Source organism: Dendrobium catenatum, unplaced genomic scaffold, assembly GCF_001605985.2.
Source record: "Dendrobium catenatum unplaced genomic scaffold, ASM160598v2 fragScaff_scaffold_1299, whole genome shotgun sequence".
In the NCBI taxonomy this organism is placed as follows: domain Eukaryota; kingdom Viridiplantae; phylum Streptophyta; class Magnoliopsida; order Asparagales; family Orchidaceae; genus Dendrobium; species Dendrobium catenatum.
This window is the reverse complement of record NW_021319761.1, coordinates 457,522-477,990: the sequence shown is the minus strand read 5'-3', so window position 1 is coordinate 477,990 and position 20,469 is coordinate 457,522. Positions and strand designations below refer to the sequence as shown.

The 20,469-nt window shown below is 38.8% G+C and overlaps 1 pseudogene; it reads left to right on the top strand.

Moving 5' to 3' along the window:
- The first annotated feature begins 1,029 nt into the window (after positions 1–1,029).
- LOC114578350 overlaps positions 1,030–20,469 on the top strand; it is a 25,658-nt pseudogene continuing 6,218 nt past the window's right edge.

The following is a 20,469-nucleotide window of genomic DNA, read 5'->3' as shown; positions in this document are numbered from 1 at the left end:
TTCTTCTCTCTCTTCACTTGAGTCCCCTTTGTGTAGAATGAGGGCTCTATTTATAGTTTTTCTGGAGTGGCATAGCTCGTAAATAGGTGTGAGATCATGGGTGAATAGGGAGTGGTCGAATGGACGGTCGATATTGAACCCTTCGATCATGCACCATTCATTGGACATTTGGAGGCCTTAATGATGTCGAAATTTGGCGATCTTCGGTTCACTGGATTCGCCTCGCCGAGCCGTTCGATTCGAGTACAAGCTCGTTAAAATCGGAGACCGTTTGGTAACTCAAATTGTGGTTTGAACCTTCCAACAGCGCTTCGAGTCCTTGATTTGGACCCATTAGGGCTCGGATTGGGTTGAATTTGGTGTCGTTGGGTTCGTGCTTCTGAGACGCTCAATTTGACTATAAGCTCGCTGAAATCGGAGCTCATGTGCTCCCGGATTTAATTTTTGAAGGTTTCTGGGTTGATTTTTGCCTCGAGATTCGTGCCCGATCAAGATAATTTTTTAAGAATATATCAAGGCTCATGCTTCTCAATGATTTCCTAAAATTCTCTTATAAACACCTCAAATAGTGTCTATGTCTATCTAAGAAAAAAATTCTTTATTATCAAGTATTATACATTAATCTTTTCTTGCATGAACTTTTAGAATATTGTCATGTAGAGTTTATACAAACCACGTCTAAGACTTATTGCATTGGCAAAGGCTGGTGAAAGAGATTATTATTTGCATTAGTTCACTTGAGAGTAAGTATTGTGCTCCCACATTTCCCTAACAAAAAAGTTCCATCCAACCTTAGCATATGTTAATAGTAGGACTAACCACTTTGGTCTTTAAGCAATATTTAAATTAACATGAATCTATATATTTTAAAGGACACTTTTATTCTATAAATGGGCCTACATACAAAATTTATCTAAATAAAATTTCAAATAAATATTAGGTCAAAATGATATATTATGATTTACTCCTTTGTGTATAAATAAATATTTATTTATTAAGGTTCGTCATTAAAAAAAAAAAAAACAGGAAAGAAAGAAAGACCAATCAACTACTAGAACTACTAGGGTAAATACGACAGCGCGCAAGCAGAGGAAGAGGAATAGGAAGAGGCATGATGGATGGAGAGATGGACGAGGCGATGCGAGCGCACCTTCCCGTCTCCTTCGGCAAGCAGTCGATGCCCCAGCACCGGCCCTCTTCCGTGCACTTAACCACCAGGAGCACTTTAGAACCCGCAAACAACTCATCCTCCTCCTCTGCCGCCATCGCCAAGTCCTCATGGGTGGATGAATCCACAAAACATAGCCCTACTGCGGTGTATTTTGAAGAAGACGCTATTGGGCCACTGCTGCCTCTACCGTCAGTGACTGGTCGGCTTGAAACGGTTTATGATGATGATCGGGCACTGATTGGGCCGCCACCGCCGCCTCATTCGTCATCAAAGAAGTTCGATGAGGAGGAGGACGACGAAGAGATAATTGGACCCCCGCGGCCACCGCAGCTTTCTTCGGATGATGGGTCGGACTCAGATTTGGATGCTTCGCCACGGGAAGATAAGCTTCGGATTCCTCTTAGCAACGAGATCGTGCTCAAGGGCCATTCAAGGGTATGTGCAAGTATTCCTATATATTTCGAATTCCCATACTGGTTAACATATCAAGCAATGCTTGACGGCAAACTCAGGGCCTGTTTGGCAACAACCAGGATTTAACTTGACTAGGATTAAGTAAATCTTGTAAATACAAATTCTTAATTAAATCTTAACATAATAAAATTATCAAACAAACGTAGTTGGAGCAATTCACATAGAATCAGCAATCAACTGTATCTGCCAATACAGTAGACATGCTCTACTCTTGGGGAACCCAAGCCGCAAGGCCTTTGCAAAAGATAGAAACCGGATGGAACATTGAAAGTGAATAAATGAGAAAGCTTAATCCATGGGATGCCTTCACTAGCTCGTTCATCAATATTAACAATTCACCAAGTTCTATTGTGGATCATTCTCTATGAAATGAGAGAAAAATATGAAGTCCTATCACTAGACTTGCACAAAATAATCATTCTTACCAATCAACAGCCTCACCAAACATCCGGTCATGTCAACTTTGCCACGAGAACATCTCGATCTTGCCACATACATCATAGTGAATCATTTAGCATACAACTCCTATAGAGAACCTAGCCAGAGACAACACAACATGAGCGGAAAAAGGCAATTGCTAAAGGACGAACAAATGAAACCACTCACTAAACAACCTAGGCGTTAAAAGTCATGAAAATCTCTTCCAACATTCCATGCCACCAATTCGTATACCAGGAAAGAATATAAACATCAAATAAGATAGATCTAAGCCCAAAAAATGTCGGAGAAATTGTTTTTTGAATGATTCACGAATTCTACTCCAAGACATCTAAAGATAGATGATATGAGAGGGGCAAGATGAGGGTGATATAAAAAAATGGGTACCTTCAAAGATCCACCAGAGCTCCAGAAGAACTTGAAAGAGAAGGAAATTGGATATGAGGTGGGCAGGTGAACAACGATAAGGTAGCAAAAGATGCTATACTTACCCGAAAAAATCCAAACTTCAACAAAGTTGCAAAAAAAAAAAAACATTTATTTTCTATCTAGGTTTCCTACTTAAGATCTAGAATATGTGTGTATAAATCTAAAAATAAAAAAATAATATGCTCTGCTTACTGTAGAAATGCAAGCGGGTTGAAGTATGTGGCCATAGGGCGTTGAATTGTGAAAGTTCGTTAGGGATGTTAGGCCCTTATGAACTAGCCCAAGGCTAACCAAGAGGGGGGAGGGGGTGAATTGGTATTTTAAAAAATCTTTAAGCAAAGCACAACAAAACTCAAACCAAAATTACCACAGAAATCAAAGTGCGGAAAATTAAATGCGGAAGCAGTAAAAAGAACACTAGGGTTTATAGTGGTTCGGCCAACGCGACCTACGTCCACTCCCCGGAGGCGCCCTTCGAGTATTGCACTACAAACGTAACTATCCTTTTGCTCCCATAGCAAGACGGAGAAGTCCTTATAAAACATCCTTTCCGCCAACCCCGGCGAGGTAGAGAACCCAACTTCTTTTGCTTCCTCCTGAAGTAGGCAAAGAACCTTGATTGATTGCTGAAGCTCACCTCTCCCAACCCTTCCAAGGACAAGAGACTCTAGTGGAAGAAGAAGTGGAAACAATGCTTGGAGCAACCCTTGTGAATCCTCCTCACAAGCTCCCCCTCACAAGATCCTCTCTCTCTCTCTCCTTTACAAGCACTTCTTTAGGCTTTCTCAGGTCAAGACAATAGCAAAAGATTGTTTTCCATGAGAAAATTCGGGTCCTTTAAATAGAATTTCAAGAACCGACTTTATCGTCCAGGACGATATGGCCGATCAGTACAAAATTGGCTCAATCAGCCGGGAATATTTGAGACGATCAGAAGAAAATTGGTTACATCGTCCATGCCGATGAAATATCTTCCTGGCTGATTAGTTTAAAACCGAGTACAATCGTCCTGATCATCGCCCGGAATAGATGCTGGCCGATGTCAATCGTCCAGGACATCGTCCCGACCGATCTTGCGATCGGCCCGGCCGATGTGATCGTATCAATCAGCCTTAATTGCTTTCCATAATTGTCAGATTAATTTAGGCATAATTATGTTGTATCGTCCATGCCGATATGGAGATCGTCCTGGCCGATAATTTAAAATAAAGAATACCTAAATTGATCATGGCGGCTGATTCTTTCTGATTTGATCATATAGTCCTGGCAGATACATGCATCGTCCAGGCCGATTTGCTTAATGACGGCTGCCTTAACCATGATGCCCTGATTAGGGTTTCTGTTTTGAACCCGATCGTCCCGGACGATATAAACATCGTCCAGGCCGATATGAGTAAAAAATAGAAAACTATAAATAAGACAGAAAAATCACTCAAGTGTGTGTGTGTAGGGTTACTTAGCATCAGACACCTTAAATGTTACAATTGACTCAAGAAAGGGAAAAAGTACATTACAAACTGACTCAGACCTAGTCTTACACAATCTTGAGCTGGTTTCGTTTGCTGTTCCGATCTTGTGGTCCTGAAATGTTAGTAGGCAAGACAGTCGTAGAGAAACAAAATTGTTTGCTATCATCAAAATCACAATCCATGAAAATAGAGTTGCAACAAAGTGGGCTTCAAAGCTTCGAACATAAGTCCTATTGCGACTTCCACAAAGCGCAAGAGAGCTGTGGGAAAGAGAAGGCGATCTGGTAGGGAAGATGATCTGCTTTTTAATAGAGTGCAATCCATGACCAGGCAGGATGGACTGCTCTGGGCAGGGTGAAATGTCAACGTTAACAATTGCGAGGTTAGGTATGGAGTTTCGATCAACTTGCCCCATGAAGCCCGGGCGGGAAGGATTGCTTGGGATAGAGGGTGGAATGGAGAAGTTAAAAGTTGTGAGGTTAGGTATGGAGTTTACAACTTGCCGCATGAAGCCAGGACGCCAACGTTTCTCACTTAAATCACGTGGTTAGAAGTTAAATAATTGAAATTTTAAGGTTTAGTAAATCCATAATTTACGGTAAAGAGGAGGAGACAAAGGATTTATTTTGTCGTGAGATTTAGTGGGTGCTCAGTGCCTGTTTGGTAGGCTTTAGCATGTAAATCTTGCTCTAAATCGGCATAAATCCTATTATCCTGCATCCAAATAGCCCCTTAAAATATCTATCAGTAAAGCAAGAAAGGATATTACGATGTTTTTTGTTGATAGATTTGTTACAATTGGATTAAAAAATTGTTTGTTTCATTATTATTTGAATGCCTTGTTACGATGTTATTTAAATTATGATGTAATATATCAATTGCTTGCTGTTTGCTTTTGCATTATTGTTTGTTTTGATCTTGCTATCCCGGCTGTTGGTCGTATTGAATTTGCTATGTCCATCCATATTCAAAGTAAAATTTAAATAATGGCTACTTTGGTTAATGGGGTTCTTTTGTGCTGCCACATTTATGATGTTTGTGTTATACTTGCGATAGCCGGACGTAACCCTATGAAAAATCTTGCAATAATGCGTTTTCATGTTTGATGATGTCTCATTTTATAATGAGTTGTTACTCGGCGATAAATTCTCTTACAAATAATTCCTTTTGTTGAAAACTAGGCAGTTTAATGAAAGCATCTTGCTCTTAGTAACTTGTGGAATACTTCCACTTCAATTCTATCTTTGATCTTTTTTTTTCCCCTCATGACTACAACTTTTTTTTCTTTCTGATTTTCCCCTTATGTGGAAGCACTCTTCTTTAACTTAATTGCTGCAGGCTAACTATATGATCAAGTTGCAATTCTTTGTGTTCGAAACCTTGATGCCATTCTCTTGTCTCACATGTATGGGTAATCTGGCAAATCCTTTCACTACCAATATTTCTTTCTTCTCACATGTGGACATCAATGAAGTGATGCAAAATTGAAGAGTTGTTTGATGGGGCCATGAGGGACATAGGTAACACAAGGTTATAAAAAGTAACAAGACAACCGCTACAATCTTATCAAAGGAAGAGTATTACTCTCAACCTCACCAAAGGAAGAGATGGAAAAACAAGCCACCAAGCTAAGTTTAAGAAGAGAATAAATTTGCATCCAATAGGTGATGCCCTACAAAATAGAATGTCATGGCTATTAATAAGACTTACATTATGAAGAATATTAAGAGCCATTGGATTGTAAAAGGAAATAAATTATATAAGAATTCATAATTTAATAAAATACAGATAATTACTACAACTAAATTGTTTTTCTTCCTCCTCTTCCATTAAATCAAGACTTGATCAAAGTTGGATGTTCAAGCATTTATATTTTCTCGCTCCTCGTTAGCCATTTACTTTTTCTCTACTTTCTTCTTGTTGGCTTCTTTCTCTACAAGCTTTGAATTTTGTGAGTTACAAGTGGTCAATTGCTCCACTGATGCTTCATTTTGCCATTTGACAAAATGGTCACCTCCTTACATTTCTTGATCTTCTTCATATCCAATTAAGTATTGCTCACAACCCTTTTGTCCGTAAACCATGAGATGTTATTGCAGGCATTGGGATTTTGCATCCTCGTCCTTAGCTCTAATACCAAGTTGACGCCTAAGTGAACTGAAATATGATGGAGAAGGTTGCCAATCTTAGCGAGGTTTGGACTCTGTTATGACTAGACTCGCAACATTAAATCTGACCACTGAATTGAATAATCAAATACAGAGAAACTCATAATTCATACGAAAAAAATAATGTTTATAGAATAAAGGTTGTCTTTTATAGCCAAACCCACCAGCTCCCTCTAAGTTGAATTATGAGTAAAAGCTTAAAATAGTCCCTCAACTATTGAAAAATGTCCAATTTAGTCTCAGAGTTTCATATTACCCCAATTTAGTTTCTCAACTACTAAAAATTGAGCTAATTTAGTCTCAAAGCCTAAAATAAAAATTAAAGTTAACTCCAAAGTTAAATATGAAGGGTATTTTAGGTATACTAGTGGATATGAGATTATATTACTAAGATTATTTACTTTTAATATTTTAAATATTCTCCCATAATTTAAATGCATTATATCATAAATCTAAAATCTTTAATATAAATGTCTCTATCTAAATAACTATATTATTGAATATACTTAAATAACTTGTAATTAATTTATTTCTAAAAGAATTAAATAAATGATAAAGTCTATTATCCTTGCTCTAAAATAATTATAATTTAACATCTCTCTTAAGTTAATACTCTTATTTTTCTATAGATAGTTAAATTAATAATAACTTAATTTATGAATAAAAATCTCATTTGAATTTATGCTCTCTATTCCTTTATATACCTTCTATTTATCATTAAAATATTTAATATAAAGTATAAAATTTTAGATTAAATTTCCTTAGCAACATTTACTAATTTATTCTTTTAAAAAAATTCATAAATCAATAAAATTCATATACTTAATTTAATAATTAATAATTAGGTATTATATTAAATCTTAGGTTTATTTTTTAAAATTTATCAAGTTATTAATTAAGCATTCTCTCTTTCTCATTTTTTATAAATTTGATGTAAAATCATAATATAATAATAATTATTTTCTCTAATAAATTTTTTGTGAACTAATTACAAAATAAACTTTTATCTCCTAAATTTGTGGATGTCACACATTGCTTGCTGTTGCCTGTCTCGCTATCATACAAACATGCTGCAATACGTCTCACTTCAGGCCTGCCTACTCGGGTCGTCAGCCTCGATCGCTCATGTCACCCTGAATTGTTTGCGTCTCCTTCTATGTAGCTTCAGCTCCCACAAAGGCCTCTAGGGCGTATAGTGGGAATGCTCTAGGGCGTATAGTGGGAATGCGCCGAGGGCTTATAGCGGTCAGCGTGAGCAAGTATTTTATCTAAATACCCCCAAAGAAACAAATATTTCCGGCCCTCTTTGTTAATTTAAACCGCCAGGGATCAAATTGACTCAATTTTTAATAGTAAAGCGACTAAAATGTTGCAATACGAAACTCTGAGATTAAATTGGACATTTATTGATAGTCGGGGGGCTATTTTGAGCTTTTATTTGTTGAAGTACTAAGGAAATGCTAAGTACAAAACAAAATAATAATAAAAACTCCTTGGTTTTGCCATGAAATTCTTGAACCTCTATTTTGTCCATGTGATGTGTCATTGCCTGCGAAATAAAAGAGAGGATAAAATGAATTATTTTTATTAGGGTTATTATCTTTATGACCCACCAGATTTTTATTTTGAGCTAATTTTTAATGTTTTAGTCAATCCAACCATTCTACTATAGTTCCATATTGACCTTATAATGGAAAAAATTGATATTTATGCTTATTATGAAAATAAATAATATTGCCAAAATAGGTATCAGAGTTCATATTCATCATACTTTTCTTGATCCCTTTGATCGTACTCATCTTTATTATAATTGATCACAACATACTTCATATGAAACGCATCATGAAGAATCATAATTCCCAAGCTATGCTATGCATGTCCGACTATACCATTGGTATTAATCATATGATGACGACATCATGATTGTCCATATGATCATCATGCATAGTTGCATGCAATCTACCAAATTCAATGACCCATCTACCTATGTTGAGGAGGATTATTATTTACATGTGTTCGAGCTTAAATTTTATTCTTGTTTAAGGCTAAACTTGAAATTCAAATAAAGTATCTTTTAGATTTGCGTGCTCTTTGGACTAGTTTGATTCAAGATTATCATGTGAAAGATAATGAGGGTTATCTGTTGCCAAGTTTTAATAATCGTAGGCCCTAGTCAGACTTTGACCAATAATTAAATTTGAGCATGAGATTAACATGATGCTGAGCCTCTACTTGATACCATACCAGAGCTTAGTCTTTAGCCTAAGTATGAGATGCCTTTAATTACTGTTACTTTCCAACATCTTGAGATAGAGATTCATGTTATATATATATATATAATCGCAAATTTCATAACCAATTGCTTTGGTTGACTTTCTTTATTTTTCTCAAATCATGATTGTTATATGCTTCTTTATTTTGTTTACCATTCATAATGGTATGATGATTGACGACATTCTGAAACAAATCCCCATGATACTTTAATATACTTTCTCTGTTGTTGTCCTATGAGACCATTTACTCCTTTCCATGTTGATCATCACAATGTTTCTATGTTAAAATAATTTTCAAAGGTATGTAAAATAAATAGTTTGGAAACTTTTTGGCTGTATGCTTTAGGTTTTGCTATTGAAGTTGAATACAAAAAGCTCACACTTAAACCCTCCTCTTCCCTCCTGGTGAAGGCAATCTTCATCCTCTTTGCATTATGTACTCACTCTCTCTAAAAATTGAATTGTAATAAACTCCTTTTGTTGCAATTCTATCAGTATATGTAGAATAATTATGAAATATTTTTTTTTTTTTTTGGGAAAGATTTATATAAGAAAAAAAAAACTCTAAAGTCAAACCCAATATAACTTTCATAAGGGGTAGGTGGGGAAGGGGGTGAGGGGCTGGTTGAACGTGCGATTGTTGTAAATAGAATAGGGCAAAGTTTGTAAGAAGAAAAATCGATAAGGGTAGAAAAAGTACCAGAGGATAACTACAATAGCATCCTAGGTAGATGTTAAGTCTAAATGGACCATAGAAACCTCTGACTACTCGAACAGAGATACACCTACTGATGAGAGCTTCTTGATGTCGACAGTCACTTTAGCGAGGAGGGAATTTGAGCAGCATACAGTACGAAAGCAAATTGATATCGTACTTACTACTTGCTTCAGGATACTGACTGATCATACAATACGGTGTGCCGTTGTCGTCTGATACTCGTCAGATGCAACTATGTCTGAGACGGAAACCAATCAAGTCCGGTAATTCAATAATTGCAGGGTCTTCGAGAACAAGTGGATTTCGAAGGAATCTGTCTAGAAAATCCGAGATATGTGAATTGTTCTATATCATTACCGCTAGATGGAATAAAGGTCCAATTGGAAGACGCTCTTGTGTTATAGATCGCGGTACTCAGTTCACTATTACTCGAGCGATCTCCTTTAAATCCATCGCACACATCATGACACATCAGTAGAGCATGACATATGACGAGGACAATCTGTAATAGTTCTGATTCTTGGAACTCTTTGGTCTTAATCTACACATATTAAGTCATGGACTGACTAGTAATTTTAAAGAGAGGGATCATTAAGACTTTCGATTCCGCAGAGTGTCAGCTAGATGTAAGCGAAGAAGCTGGAACTGATGTAAATAATTAGAGATTGTCATTGATCATAATATTGGACTGCTCTCATTATTTTGTAAGGTTACTATGGGATAAAGCGCACATATATTACATACACTATTAATATCCCTATACGAGCCATTACGACGCTTCACTCATAGTCTGAATTATATCAAATATTCTCCTCATCATGCACTATACTTACAACGGGTATCTCCTGTGGACCCATATAACTCTTCCCGAGTAGGTACATTCGATCCTTTACCGAACAATAGGCACGCATTGATGGCGAGGGGCGAGGGATGCGAGGAGTCCGAATGCTGAGCCGTAGGCAAGTATCCCATTATCCTCCCTTAATTGAGATTCCCAGGCACCTAGCGTCGTAAGAGACCACTTCTTCCTCGCCTTATTAGCACTCTTTCGCAAACACAATTGCTGGTGAGAGAACTTCAGACGCGTGCTGTACGTGGTTACCTCTTGACTATATGCTCCTGCGTGCAACTACGACACGTTGAAGAACTCGTGATTAGGAGACTGTAGCTTATTAGATACATTGAAAGGGTAAAGGACTGCCCCACAGGGACTGAAATCGAGCGATCGTACTCGCAACTTTGTAGATTAAGAAACGTGCCTATCTTATATATTATTGCATTTACCCAGAGCGTCGAAAAACAATTGGCTTAAATAAGCTAGGTTCGAAGTCCTTCGAATCGAACTAAATGTGGCAGGCTGGTATGCGCATTGTTATGAGACGCAGGCTGAGATAGTGGGGAGCAGGTAATGTGACTTGTGCTAATAGAGTGTTTCATTTCACAATTTCTGACCTAAAGTGGTACGAATCGAACTGGAGTCGAGGACCGTCTAACAATAAGGAATTGACTTCGAAAATAGATCATTGAGAAGAGACTCCTTTGCGACTCTCTATATAAGTTTGCTAATTATTTATAGCTTGTGTTTCATGTACCTTTTGTGATGTTGGTTTGATTTAATTTCTATTTTGTCTATTTTCTATTTCTCCTCTCTTTTTTGTCGTATATGTCATAAGGGGGTATAGTATTGACTAGTTATTATTATGTTTATTTTTTCATTGTATCTTATTTATACACTATTTGATTACTGTTAGGTTTGTTATATTATTATATATTATTAGTTTTGTTGTAATTGTTTAAGTAAAATTTATATTGTCTTGGTACTTAACAACTTGTGGTTCCTCCTCGTTGGTTTATTGTTGTTAATTTATGCTATGTTAATGTTGATAAACTTATTTACCAATATATTTGCCAATCTATATAAAACAGGTTGTCGGGTAAGATTCATTGAATGACGTAGATTTCCAGATTCAACTAATTACTAAAATTTTGATAGATAATACAAACAAATTTTCTAACTCAGCTTTCTTATTTTATTCCTGGTCTGGGTATACCTTGGCCACAATCATTGTCGTAATGTGACAGATGACGGATCTGGGCATGAATTACATATACTAGTTGCAAGCATTGTCATCAATGTCAGGTAACTGATGTGGTTTCTAACATCTTAGCTCGCGGCTAATTGTGTTACACCGTACGACTTTAGCCTCGTGGCCCTTGGGAGTAGCTCTCGCGGGAGACAGATATCATTGGGACCGATTGACCTCCCTGTCCGTCGACGAAGGTCATCGTTTTCATATTTAGCAACGACTGATTTACTTTTCTCAACAGTCAGTGGCGTTTAAGCATATCCCTACGTCTAATCGTAAACATCGACACTTCCATGTCTTAATTCTTGTCGTGGACTCAGTGTTATCTTCGTATAGTTGACTTTCGGTGTACCCCTTGCCAGATATCATATCCGATAATGGCCATCGCTATTCACAGTCTAACAAAATCAAGACTTCTCTCTAATTTTGGGGGTGGGGTGAGAAAGCCATAATATAATCTGGGAGGATACTCGACGATTATAGCTCTCTAGGCAATGGATTATGCGAGGCCTTCAACATTAAAATTCTTTTGGTGCAATTGTTTAAATAAGACCCTTGAGTGATTCAACAACGTGGGAAATGAGCGGTTTTGGTTGGAAGCTCTGTGGGCTTATCGTACCACTTAATAGAACCCGATATATCTATCCCGTTTTGCTACTAGTGTATGGATCTGAGGGCCCTTTGTTCTTATATCAGTACCTTGGAAATATAAATCTTCGGTCTAGATTGTAGTGTTAGTAATTTAAGATTACAAATAAACAAGAATGTTGAAAGGCTGCGGTTTGAAGAACTCGAAGGCCTTTCAAGTAGCAGTCGTTTCCATTATTGCTCAACAAAGTTTAGGAGTTATAATAAGTCCGTATCGGTTCAACGCCCATGATAAGGTTCTAGTGCTGACTCTTTGTAACTCAAGCAGTGTTACGTTGGTGTTGGTTCCTTCGAGACCTATCTTAGCCCATCGAAAGTTGGGAGCAATTATTTGAATCCCACTTGGGGAATACCCTTCATCAAGAGACTTGTCTACGAATGGAGGCTCGTATCAGTTAGTATGATGTTGTAATATGGAATCACCCAATCTACCGTGTAAAGTATGGCCGTTTCCTTAAGAAATACTATGCTTAATGTAAGCTCGTTTTGTCAATTATGAAATCTTTCGTTCTTGATTCGCAAACCCGGTTTATTTCCTTTTAATTCCCTTTTACTTTTTAACGCTCTTGCTCCTCCTTAGGGTTTGGATCCATCCCTCCTTAGGATCGCACTCTTGCTAGTGGTGGAGTACGCCCTCCGTTGGCACAACCCTGGCATTGAAGCTTTGGGATAGTGGTGTGATACGGCCCTTCGTGGCACTCCAATTCCATCACGTAGTGTGGATTGTATACTGTCCTCATGGCACCTATCCTAGTTTGGTTTCAGTTTCAATCATCTGTGTGGAGCAGTTTCCCTCCCCCTATGACCATCACTAGTGGTGGAGTACGCCATTCGTGGCACCATCCTAGTTTTGCCAGTTTTGATCCTCTGTGGAGTAAGTTCCGTTTCCCAGCATTGACCATGTGGTTGTCTTCGCTAGTTGCGCTGGGAGTTGGCGGCGTTGTTGGTGCGTGGCACCATGGGCCTTGTTAGCCAGTTTCGGTCTTTTCTGATGGGTAGTAGTTTTCAGCTCGTCCAGATTGACAATGTGCGGGTTGCAGTTAGTTTGGTTCGCTGGTAGGGGTACGTGTCCTTGGCTGTTGTCGAGCCGCTTACCGATATCACTAGTTTTGTCTCGTTTATTGGTCCTCTTTCGATGGATGCAAGTTTCCCCCCATTATGACCATTCGTATGGTTGGGTGTACGTTCCTTCGTAGGCACCATCTAGTTTTGCCAGTTTATCTGCCTATTTGGGAAGTCTTCTATCAGTTCATCCTATAGTGCCTAGAACGGTGGTGGTGATGTCCTTATCCTTTAGATCGTAAGGCTTAGGTGATTCCCATACTTACTCGTTTTCCAGTTGATCCGTATCCATTAGTGAGTTAGTTTTCTTTTTGTACTTCACGATCACTATTTTCGGACCTATGGTGGGTGATGCCCTTTCCTTGACCCAAGCTAGGTATTTCCCTACTTTTGGTTTCCTAGTTAATCTGCCTATTTGGGAGTAAGTCTTCTATCAAATCCTATAGGCCTAAGGTTGGGTGATGTCCTTTCCTTAGACCCAAGGTTAGGTGTTCATACCTTGGTTTCGTCCAGTTCTCTTGTTAATGGTGAATGCCTCTATAGCATCCTATAAGGCTTAAAGGTTGGGAGATGCCCTCCTTACACCCTTAATGATTCACTTCTATTTCGGTCAAAGCCAATGTGTGCGGCAGAGTCCTTCTACACCACATTGGGGGTCCATTTATTGACGTCAATTTTTTGTATGAGGTCACTAAGGCCCTTCCAAACTCCGTCAATCCTAGATCCTAGGGATCCACTCTAGACTTTAGATTCTTTCTAGACCAGACCTTGGGCCTAGTTTTACTCTAGACTTTAAAGATTCTTTCCTAGAAGCAACTTTGGGCTACTCTAGAGCTATGATTACTTTCTAAGATCCTAGAACTTAGGGCTACTTAAGACTTTAAGATTCTTTCCTGAGCGGCTTAGGGCCTACTCTCGAGCCATTAAGATTACTATTCTCTAAGTACCGACACTTTTAAGCCTACTACTAGAGTTGAAGGATCTTTATAGATCTTGACTCATAAGTATTTAGGGTCCTATCTAATGATACCTGTAGGGGATTGATTCTAAGAGTTTATGCGAGGCGATGGTAAGCATCTAGATGAGGGTCTTAGGAACTACAGAATTGGGCATAGATATACACACAATCAATCCCTAACCTTTGATCAACTCCAAACCATCTATACGAATCAATTGCACAGCCCATAATTGTTATCATACCTTCCCATAAGTGCAAAGTTGATATCTTCTCCCTGATACAGATCATAATCTCAAAGGACTTAGCATTGTAATTAGGGTCCTGGCATAATCCAAATTCACATTAGGTAACAGAAATGCTTTTAAGACTAAACGTTAAGGTACCCCCATAAAGAGCTTCTTAGAGGATCATAAGAATGTATAATGATAAGCCATCCAAACTTCAACCTAGACTCTTCTTAGAGTACGCACCTTGTAATCTAGCTTTAATCTTTAATCACTTCACTGGCTCTTTTAGCAATCGAGAAACATTTAATAGAGCTAAAAGGAGTTAAGTGTGGCCTATACGATGTTGAGATTTTAATAGGACATAGAATTTACACGATCAACTATAGGAGATATGACCCCTCACGATGTATCCAGGAATTCGCAGAATGTCGGAAGAGTATCGCGAAAAGGAGCTTACCGATGACACGTCTTCTAGATCACCTAATAACTGGGATGAGAATTTGCACCTATTATACACAAGAGAACTTTCAACCATCAATCAGAATCGCTAGTGCAAGTGACTTCTGATTACAACATTACAAAGTGATAAGTACTGTTCTAGTGGTTACCCCTAATTTTGGAGCCCTTCTGAGGTCTCTAACTATAGAATCCTGAATAAAATCGCAAAAGGTTTGTAAAACCTTCAGATATTTACAGCCTATGCCATGGACCTAAACATTGAAGATTTTGATCTTGAGCCGCTTATCAAAGCCTCCATCATTCCAGACCCTGATTGTAACCCATTGAGCAGTAAACTGCATTTTTTTAGACCATTTTTGACCCTAGTTGATAATGGTCAAAATTGACCAAACACCCCTTATGGGAATTTCAAATGCCATTTCAACTCAAATCAACTCCAATTCTTTGAAACACTTTCAACAAGTTTCAAATATCAAAACCCAACTTGTATGAATACACAAGCCCAACCTTGGGTCAACCTAGTTGACCAAGTCAACCAAGTTTGACCCATTAACCCATACACCCCTTCCCTTTCAAATCTTTGAATCAAGTCCATTCCAAGGTCCTTTTGAATTGCAGGATGACCCCAGGGTACCCAAGAACCTCAGCCCCCCCCCCCCCCCCCCCCCCCCCCCCCCCCCCCCCCCCCCCCATCTTGGGAGACCCAAGGCCTTGGGCTCCTGGGTTAGCCATATAGCTTGACCCAGTGACCAAAAGAGAGGCCTCGCTTGAGCCATCTCTTACCTTATCAATTGAATCCAAATCAAGGTGTCATTAGGTCCCATTGACCCAATGTACCTTCCTTGACCAGCCCAACGCTTGGCTAACTTGGGTCAAGAGTAGGCTAAACTCAAAGTGCCCAAGATCACTTGGGAATTGAAGCAAATTCTTTACCTAAGCCCAATTGACTTGTCAACACCTCTCATAAGTGGCCCAGGTCAACACACTCTCAGCCAGTCCAATGCCCCCCCCCCTTTTGGGTTTAACCTTGGTCAGGGTTTTAGGCTAACCTAAGTAGCCAAACGTATGGACCCGACCATCTTCCAACTCAGATCAAATTGGACCATTGCCACTTGCATTAGGTCACCAGACCCAGACCCACTCTCCCACCTCAAGCCAGGGTCTGGCCTGACCTGGGTTGAGCCCAAATTGACCCGAACCGAGCAGATTTCGATCAACCCCGAGCCATCTTTTTTAACCCAGACCAAATGGAATCCAATTGCCACTTGCATTGGGTGCACCAGACCCACACCTATCACCATACAAAACCGCAGGGTCCTGACCTGACCTAGATGAGCTCAATTTGACTAAACAGAGCAGGGTTTTGGGTCCGAACCCAGCTACCAGTTCAATCCAGACATCCAGGCCAATGACTCCCACCCTCGACTCCAGCATGTCCTCAGCCCCCCATCAACGACCCAAACGGATGGCTGACAATGGTCAGAACATATGGAAAATGAGTTCTGTGCCCCCGCAGACAACTCCTGGTTCAAAGCTACTGCCATTCGATTGGAGTCCCCATCGACCTCTATGGATGTCGCATCTTCCACCGTGGCAGCATCTGAGCCCCCTCTAGCGTCAATCTCGGCCGTCCAAGCTCGCAAAAGGTGGCGAAAATAGGCCTCGAGCTCCCAGTACCGCAAGAATCATCCTCATATTCATCGAAATCGTTTCCCAGAGCGCCTTCGGCGAACCTCCAGTACTTCGCCTCCCTTCATCTTTCAAGCAAGCCACCCCTGAAAGCTTTCGGTATCCCTCTCGAAGTCACACCTCGGCGGTCCTCCGATCCCGACGTCTGAAGGAGATAAGTTCTCCATCATACCCTGAAGCTTCCCTGAAAGAGAAGGCTCATTCGTTGAGACCTTCTTTTGCGGTAAATCCCTTCATCCCGAGCTCCCTAGCTAGGTAGTCCGGTCAAGTGTGAAGTAAACCTCAACCCAATGAATCTCCATCGTTGGATTGAAGGTTTCACTGTCCTGATGATCCCCGTAAATTTCATCGTTAGTTCGCTGGCGGGATCGCCCGGATCATCGGAGAAAGCTTTGCGGTCTCGATTGTGGCGGGACGTTGAAGATGAAATCTCAGCCGTTGATTCCGATCACGGCTGCATATTAGATCCGCGGTATCGGAGCGCATTTTGACCCACCGTACCGATGCCTCCATCTGACAGATGTGGTAATCCGACTGTTAACGAGTTAGCGCATGAATGTCCAGACCAATCAATGCGTGGCAGCGTGTAAAGGAGCGCTGACTGTGTAATGGCCGAATTAATAATTCAAGCCAGAAATGTCAAGGGAACTTCAAAAAATTCATAACTCCCTCCACACTTGTCAATTAGGTTGTTCTTTCAGGCTCATTGGAAAGGTCTCAGGAAGATCTACACAAGCTGTATGGTCCCAGACCCAGGTTAGGGTCACTGTTAGGCTTAATTTCAATTTGAGGCATTTTATTAATTTTTTTTAATATTCTTTAAATACAAGTCCACCTAAGGCCTGGAATTTTGGGAGATTGAAACTGAACATATTTTGACATGTCCAATTTTCTCCTCAATTTCAAGATGTTCAAGGGCATTTTCCCCAAATTTAAGTTTAAAGGGTCATGGTTTGACCTTAAATTTAAAATGGGGTATAGACCTATCCAATGGGATTTAAGGTGTGTTTTTTTTGTGTGCTTGATGTGTAGGATAGGGAGTGTGAGCCCACTGATTTTGCCCCATCCAGTTAGGATAGACCCCTATATGATCTGAAGGTGACTTAGTCTCACCTTGGGTGGTTTAGTTAACACCACATTAGAAAGTACTACTTTGAGCTCAACATTTGGGTGCGGTTTAGTCCTTAGGGTCAGGAAGTCCTATGGTCCAAATTTCGTCAAATTTTGATTTCATTTGATTCCCCAAAGGTAGGTAGGCCTAAAAATCCTTCTTAGAATTAATATGAACTGATTAACTTATAAAATCTATTAAAATGTTTATAATTGTTCCTAGATTAATCCCCTAATCAATAAGAATTGAAACTCTCTTTTTAAATGAATTTCTAGATTATGTCTTAGTTTAGTCCTTAGGTAATCAAAGGTTAACCAGCTTTATTATCACAAATACATTAAAATCCTAAAAGGGCTTTAAACACTTGTGGATTCTGTCCTTTGGTCATTATTGACCTTTGGAATTGATCCCAAGGAATTTTAGACTCATTTGGGTTCAAATCCTTAGCAGCCTTTAGTTTGTAATAATTTTTGTAATCCTATGAATATGTATAACTTCTAAATTTCACTATTAATTATAGAAAAAATTTGATCTAATCAAACTCAATGGTTAATGACTTCATTTAGATCTAGTGTTCCATAAAAAATATTAAACCTCCTAATTCTCTGTCAAGATATCAAAGGGCCTCAACATCTTAGGAGACCTAGGTCAAAAACGGGGCACAAATTCTAAAAATCATAACTTTTGGTAGATAAACTCCAAAGTGAGTGTACCACCTGTCTAAACAACTCATAATTAGGTTAGTATTTTATTAAAATTTTGAAACCTTAAGATTACTCTAAGTTTTGAAAAATCAAATTTTATCCCTTTAGTTAGCATATCCGGATAATCCTTTCAAAATCTGTTAACTCCTTTAAAATTCTAAAATTTTCTTAATGGATTAATAAAATTCTCAACCAACCCATTAAAATCAGTAACCAACTCCCCTTAATATTAACTTCACTTCTTAATTTCCAAACCAATTTTAAAATAACTTAATTAAGCCTGATTTGCTACTGGGTCCCAGGCGCTACGAGGCTATTAGCGTAGCCAGGGAAGGTGAAATAAACTTCACGACCTTGGTGTGAAACAAAGGTAGTAATCAATTAACTTTTAAATACATTTAATTAAAATCCTAATTCACTATACTTAAAGTTTAACTTAAATCCCCTTTTAAGCTTCACATACCCAGACTTTTAGACAACTTTTGATTAATCACCCAACTTAGGATTTACCCAGCCAACGACCTTTTACACACATTTGATGATGTACTAGGACAACCAACTCTAGAATCTAAGGTTTAGGCTCGGTGTTTAACTTTACCTGCTGTGTGCCGATTCTTTCGTAAGTTTTCACTGCATGTTGTGGATGAAATTGCTTTGTTTGTGTCTGCTTACTTTTCTACACTCTGTGGATGGATCTGATGGTGTTTGGAGACTAGATTACCCTTAGCGTTAGGTACGATCTGGGTGTTCACATAGTTTTCTGCAGGGGCCACGTTCAATGCAGGCAGTAAAAGGGGGCAAAATCAATAAAAATATAATTATCATAAATGTTGCACAGTGGCTTCAGCTGCTAAAGCCCCATATAAAAAAGCGTGGCCAGGTGTGTTTTACTTATTGTAGCAGCATATATAAATGTTGGGATTGTCTTCTTTGTAATTTTAACTGCTTAGGATAACACTGCAGGTGAGTCTAGATTTATTTTCAAAAAATGTAATTCGTGTAATTATCAAAGTGTTGTGAAAGTTAATTTTGAGTTGGGATACTAAGTCAAAGCTTGGATTCAAAGAGGAAAGGATGCCTTTTTGGGAGTTTCTTTTTCCATTTGGAATCCAAATTTGGATCACACTTTTCTATAACCCAAAGAGGACAGAGTGGCCTTCCCCTTAAAGGAAAGTGCCCTCTTATCCATTTGGGTAGTTTCACACGAAGAATCCAAGGAGTTTGAAGAAAAGGAGTCCAAAGAAGAACAAGATTGAAGACTTGAAGATTGAGAGTATCCACTCAAAACTACTTGCGTCATTAATAGGCTTAGAATCCGGTTATTTCAGTGGTGCCCGGCCACTTTACTTTCTGCAAAAATTTTGGTTTGTAATAAGTCAAGGCAACTTTTCCTATGGACATTTATTAATTAGTTAATTTATTTATTTGATGTGATGAATTGATTGCCTTTAGATGCCTGCTTTTCTTAGTTTTTTGGCGATTGTGTGCGCTTTTTGTTTTCGCCTGGATACGTGGAGACTCATGAGGGTGTGAAAGTTTTCTACTCAAAATCTTAAATGTCTAAAATTTTAATGAGTCTAAAATACATAGAAATAACGAATTAGGGATTAGCCGGGATTGACCCGGGGTCGCATGCATATTTCTGCATTATCCCCTCCTGCGGTAAGAGTCCGGATAGTCTGACCTATGAGGAGGGTGCCGGACCTAGGAAGTCAAGTCTTCTAAAATTATTTTATTAAGCCTATTTTTAAATTTCAAGCATATTTGATTTGGAAGTTATCGACAAATGCATTGCATTAGATACAATTGAAAGAGTCAAAATTTTAATGCATCAGTTTTAGCATTTTAGCACCAAACATAAGATGAAGGGGCCAATTAGGAAAATTTCTAGATGTCAGCCCTAACTCTTCAAAACTTTAAGTACAACGTCCCTATCACTCTTTCATAAAAGACCGGACTCATCTCTTTTAAATTGATTAGGTGGTTAGCTGGCTCCCCAATCCAAGCCGGGGTAAGTCCAGGCATTGCACTGCATTAGTTAGGTTCGGATGACTGTGGTCCAACCGCAAATTAGATTTAAGATCCGGGGCAGATCTTTGAATTTAAGACCCAATTTCGGGAATATAATCCAAATTTCTAATAAGATGCTCAACTTCAATTAAAGTTTCCTTTCAATCCTAAAATATTAAAGCCAACACTTAGATTAAGTTGGGACACTTCCGATGGTTCTGGAATCTCAAGGTGTAACCCTACCTCTCTTCCCTCGATTCTGTTAAAATGTCAATCTTGATCCATGTCCCCTTTTTGATTTTCCAAAGATCCTATTCATTTTTTGATTATCAACTCCTAGAAAATCTAACAAAATTTCATTTCTTGTTTTTAAC